This window comes from Dipodomys spectabilis, unplaced genomic scaffold (genome assembly GCF_019054845.1).
Source record: "Dipodomys spectabilis isolate Male_0828 unplaced genomic scaffold, ASM1905484v1 ptg000186l, whole genome shotgun sequence".
NCBI lineage: Eukaryota > Metazoa > Chordata > Mammalia > Rodentia > Heteromyidae > Dipodomys > Dipodomys spectabilis.
This window is the reverse complement of record NW_024870863.1, coordinates 242,036-248,255: the sequence shown is the minus strand read 5'-3', so window position 1 is coordinate 248,255 and position 6,220 is coordinate 242,036. Positions and strand designations below refer to the sequence as shown.

Here is a 6,220-nt window from a genome sequence, read left to right as displayed (position 1 = left end):
TGGAGAATTGTTTAAATCAGCAAGAGTAAAACCTAAGGTTCTGAATTTAGGTCAGCAGTGCCATGGTAATGAGACCAGATTTTGGAATAAAAACAAGTCAGTTTTGTTTTTTTATGAATGTAAATCAGTCAGCCCAGAGTCTTAAGTGTAGACAGCAGGCATGCCAATGGGGTGTCTCTGGGAGACAATTTGGAAATTTTGGTAGGACTATGGAGCCTGTCCTGATGCTACAGGCAACGCTGGCGCTTTGGGAAGCCAGACGGATGGATCCCAATAATTAAGAGAGGGCATCCCCAAAGGTCCTTATTAAAGGGTATAGGGTATAAGGAAAGAAGAGACTTCTGGAGTCTCTGGACCCCACAGACAAGAAAGAAGGGAGGAAGTCCTGCCCTACTGGTGTCCATGTCAGTTACCTTGTCCTGAAGGCTTTAAGTATTGGGTGAAGCCAGTCAAACAGCGAAGAGCCTCCTGCCTGGAGATCAGAGTCCAGGGACAGGGTAAAGGATAGAGAATAGGGGGAGAGATAAGGCCTTTTCTGAGCTTACGCAGAGGGGCAATAATACCTCAAGCCACAGCAGCGTGGCCATCCACTGTTTGCACTGCTTACAAAAGCAAAGGCTGGGAGGTTTTTCAGGTGTCTGTTTAGCCCAAAGTAAGCTCAGAGGGCTCTGTGCTTCTGATGAAGAAAAGCCTTGGAAGGAGGAGGAAGGTAGCAGAAAGGCTCCGTGAGAGGTGGCAAGGAGGTGGGTGACCCCTTGGCAGAGGGCACCTAGTTACTCCTGGTGCTTTTTATCTCCTGGGTGTCAGCACCATATGTTAGGAAAATGGAGGAGAACGGAAAAAGAATAGGCCTGACTTGATCACCAACAGAAAGGACTCTTTATTGAGGAACAGCCAGGGGCACAGCCCTTCCAGCAGGATTGAGGTTGTGTGAGGTAGCTGGCACAGGATCAGTGTTTTATAGGAGATCTGATCAAGGAGGTAGAGGTTAATGAAAAGCCCTTAGGTCAAGAAAGATGGAGGACTTTCAGTTGGGTCTGAGATGGGGTGTTTACAACTGGGCCTAGGTGGATTGCCCTCCCTGCACATCAAAGGTGTTCACACATACCTGAAATTATGCCTGGAGTCCGTATGGACTTGGGATAATAGGGTGGGGCTCAACCATTCAGGCCAATTGGAAAAAGTTAGCCTTCCGAGCTTTTCTGCATATAAACACTCCATCAACATTTTCTTATTAGAGGATTATTCAAGATTAGCTATATGTTGATTGATAATAACTGAGCTTGACAGAAAGGTGAGGGAAAACTGTCTAGTCTTCAATGAGGTTCTGACTTGTATTTCACAAAGTGTTATGAAAGCCCTCAATGAGAAATCTAGTAGCTGCATTTCTTAAAAGTGCTTGCCTAGGGGCTGAGAAGGTGGCTCAGTGGTAGAGCGCTTGTCTTGCATGCATGGGGCCCTGGGTTCGATGCCTCAACACCACATAAGCAGGAAACAAAAGCCGGAAGTGGCTCTGTGGCTCAAGTGGTAGAGTGCTAACCTTGAGCTGAAGAACTGAGGGACAGCTCCCAGGCCCAAAGTTCAGGCCCACGACCGCACCCCCCCAAAAAATTTAAAAATAAAAGTGCTTGCCTGGTTACACATTCTGATAATGTGTCAATTCAAGTACTTCTTGGAGTTCCAAACCATTCATTCAATTTTGCTGTATTAGAAACTTGTTACGTTTTGCGGACAGCTCTTGGTGATGAAATTTGTGCTTTTTAAAATTGCTTTCCCAATTCCATCCACAAAATGCAGACAAAAATTATCTGAAAAAATTCATATCTGTTGATATTGCATATACATTTACTTTCCTTTATAAACCTAGAATGCGGTAAAATTTCTCATAGCAATTATACTGCGCTAGATTGTGGGCAGTTTCTAATGTAAATAATATATTTATTTTTGTAGAGAATTTGATTATCCAAAATTTTAATATGCCTGTCATCCTAAACACAATACCTTACTGATATTGAGTGACAAATATAACTTCTCATAAGTACAGAAATTTTCCTTGTATCTTTTTAATATATACTTTTATTGTAAAGATACTGTACAGAGGGGTTACAGTTACACAAGTAAGGAAATGAGTACATTTTTTATTGAGCATTGTTAACCCCTCCTGTTTTTCCTCTACCATCCCTTCCCTTTACACCTCCTCAACTCCTCCTTCCACCCCCCTCTGACAGAGTGTCTTGTACATCCTATTGTTACAATGGATCAACCTGTATCTTTTCCTTGTATCTTAAATGAAGAAATGCTGGCTTGTTTCATGCTGATTCTACTTGTGTTAACACACCTAAGGTCACTCTCCAAGTCCAAAAGCACATAAATGAAGTGCAAATCATCTTTTGTCAGTGGTATAATTGTGTTCTACACATTTATTGACAGGATACAAACCTTAATACATATATACATTTGAAGGCATTTGATGTGTGAAAACCCATCAATATAAAATATAAAGTAATTTTGATAAAAAATAAAGGTGACTCAGAAGAAATTATAAATGCAAAAACAGTCTTTACAGAAACAAATTCTTAGAGATATTTCATGACTTTGAAAAAGATAAAGTGGCTGAAATTAATATAAATTTAGAAGTATGACAATTCACAAAAATATAAAAAGATATTCATGTATATCATTATATAAGCCAAAGCAGAAAGCAAATGTTGTTTAGATGACTTTTTAAAATATACTTTCTCAGGAACTGGGAAGGGGGTTCAGTGGTAGAGTGCTTGCCTAGAATGAATGAGGCCCTTTGTTTGATTCCTCAGTACCACATCAGTAGAAAAAGACAAAGGTGGTCCTGTGGCTCAAGTGGTAGCACTAGCCTTGAGCTGAAGAGCTAAGGGAAAGCACCCAGGCCCAACAGTTCAAGCCCCACGACCAACAAAAACAAAATCAAAAAACAAAAAAACACTATCTCTCACTTTTGTGTCCTCAACTCTGTAATACGGCTGCTTCAGCCTAGGGCTAAGATTTTAGCTGTGGACACTTAACACTCCTGATTCAGACTCTACTTGAGAAAAATTTTAATGAATATTTTGTTCTTAATTTTGCTCTTTTTAAATTCATATGCACCTATAAAACATGGTGTGGCCATCCCAGTAACATTCTCAAAGTACCTCCTAATGACGACTTACAAAAAGTTGTATTATATTACAACAAGGAAAACAATGCTACAATAAACAAAACCAATCATTAAATATTAATGATTAATAAATGAAAAATGAAACAATTACCAGTGTTTCCAGTATTTGAAGTATACTACATATTAGGTTTTACTATTTTTTCATAGTTTCAGAGTTTTATAGGCTATGAGTAGTCTTTAAAGTTTCCCATTAAGATTATTATTTATGGCTCATATCATCTGTATATGGCTTATATCATCATTTGTTCCTCGCTAACCTATAAAGTAAGGAAGCCCTAAAGTTTTAACAGAAACTGTGGAATTAACAAAGTCTTAACTCTTCACTCTGCTTCTTTACACAAAGACTTTGCAAATTCTCATTAGTAAAATTTCTATAAACTCTGAAATGTACACACTTAGTAGTATATGCTGCTACAATAAATCTTAAATACTTTATGGAAAAGTTTTATGACCTGTCATACAGTCTTAATTTTGGCATATATATAAGCAAATTCCCAAAACATTAAAACTTTTAACAAACCTTAACACTTGCTTCAATGTTCATTATTAGAGGTGCCTTGTATAGAATAATTGAATTCCTCCTCTTACACATCCCTTGAACAACAAATATCTGGAATTATGTTGTTTGTGACATGTCAATCTTGATTTATTCATAAATGTGTGCTTATATAAGAAATACATGGTTCTAAAATTTCACAACAATTCTTTAGAACTTACTTTTTGTTGAATTGTTTAGTTTAAGAAAATCAATTACACTTTGTATATAAAAAATGTTCTGTGCTCAATTCGCCAACACATACACTAAAATTGAAATGATACAGAGAAGATTACCATGGCCCCTGTGCAAGGATGACAAGCAAACTCATGAGGTGTTCCATATTTTTACAACAGACGCTGAAGTGGATGTGGCCAGAAGGGAACCCTACTGCATTCGAACCCTACTGCATTCTTGGATGGGAGTGTAAACTTGTTCAGCCACTTTGGACAGCAGTATGAAGGTTCCTCACAAGATTCCACATAGCGCTCCCCTATGACCCAACAATACTTCTTCTGGGCATTTACCCAAATGATCACAAACAAGACCATACTAAAACTACCAGCACTACTATATTTATTGCAGCATTATTTACCATAGCTAAAATATGGAACCAACATCGATACCTCTCAGTACATGAATGGATCAAGAAAATGTTATAGATAGATAAATAGATAGATAGATTGATTGATTTCCATTGTGTGTGTGTGTGTGTGTGTGTGTGTGTGTGTGTGTGTGAATAGGAATTCTATACCTCCATCTGAAAGAATGTCATTGCCCAATTTGTTAGGAAATGGAAAGGCTTGGAAAAATTATATTAGTGAAGTAAGCCAAGTCCAAAGAAACATAGGTCCTATGGTTTCCCTTATTTGCAATAAATAATATATGTCTGGGATAAGCAGAAAAGGTCAAAAGCTATGTGCATATGACCAGATAAGATGATGTTAAATGAAATGACGCCCAAAGTAAGTACACAAGTGGGGTTTTTTCTTGCATGCTATTATTTCAAACGTATTTATAATGTACGATGTGTTTTATTGTTTCTTTATATGTTCCTCGCCCACAGTATAACCTCTGTTTTCACTGTATTTGATTTTGGTGCACCTGAATCTTGTATATACACTTAGCTAATTGGGGAGGGGAAAGAAGAAACAAAATGGTTAACTAGGAATACTGGTCGACCCAATTGTGACAATGAGATGCACAAGACACTATGTTGAAAGTTGAACTTTACAATTTAGGTGGGGTTGGGGGGGATGAAGGGGAGTGTACTTGTAGAGGTGCGAGGGAAGGAATGGTGGGGGAAAAACACAAAGGAGGTAGTAACAATGCCTGAGAGGAAATGGACTCATTAACTTGCTCATGTAACTGAAACCCCACTGTACGGTATTTTAACAATAAAATACATATAAAAATGTTCTGAGATGGAAGAGTTTATTTCCCCTATTATACCCATATAATATCATTAACTAAGAAATTAATGCAAAACACTGACGTGAATAAGTGTGTGAGTGTGTGTGTAGGTGTGTGTGCCTGAATGTTGGCGTGCTCAGAGTTTGAACTTAGGGCTTTAAGGTCTTGCTAGGCCTTTCCCCTCTAGTTTGGTGAGCTAGTATATTAGCTACATCTCAGTTCATGCTCTTTTCTAGTTCATTAAAATTTTTGAAAAATAATCTCATGATTTTTTGCTCTGATTGCTTTCCAAATGTTATCCACAGACCTCAGCCTTCTGAGTACATATCCTGAGTAGTCAGGATTACAAGGGTGACCAACCAGCACAAAGCTTTCAGAAACATATTAAATGTAGAAGAAAATTTACATCATGAGTGCCTGTTTTATCATCTACATTTAAAGCATTTTGGAGTGATTATATGTGAATTTATTTCGTTTTTGGATTCTTAAAAGACAGTAAGTGATGATATTTAAAAATTTTAGTACTTTTTAAAAAGGAAACTGGAAATGTGGAATAGAAGAAATTTGGCTCTCTTTGGACCTCAATTTATAAGCTCATCTCTGTGCATGATAACCCAATGTCACCAACACAGTCTGTGTTGAAGACAAAATGTGGCAGAAAACAAACACCCTTGGCAACAATTGCTATGGTATTATTTCTTGGACAATATGTATATTGAATTGAGTTTGTAAGAGAATGGAGAGATTTTACCTACCTTTTTTGTATTGCTGAAAGACTTGTGGAAACTTTGACTGATTTCCTTCCTCATTGTGTGTCTTTGGACCATGCACTTAGTGCCTTTAATTACAATTTTTCCCAACATTATAATGGTAATAACATTAGCATTACAGCAAATATCATCTTAAGAATTAAGAGGCATGACACTGGTGAAATACTTAAGTTTCTATGAATAAGCTTTGAGTTTGGTCAGCAATTTTTAATACTAAATATAATTCCATATGTATTACAGAAACCATTACATGTAGAGAGAACCCAGAACTAATGTTATCAATTGACTGTGATCTGCTTTCAAGGAAGCCAG

At 37.5% G+C, this 6,220-nt stretch overlaps 1 non-coding gene across 1 annotated transcript; it reads left to right on the top strand.

Annotated features, from left to right (window-relative positions):
* Nucleotides 1-3,967: 3,967 nt before the first annotated feature.
* On the top strand, nt 3,968-4,074 carry LOC122121195. The gene has a single exon (XR_006149910.1). It is a non-coding gene; the product is annotated as a U6 spliceosomal RNA (small nuclear RNA).
* The last annotated feature ends 2,146 nt before the right edge of the window (nt 4,075-6,220 follow it).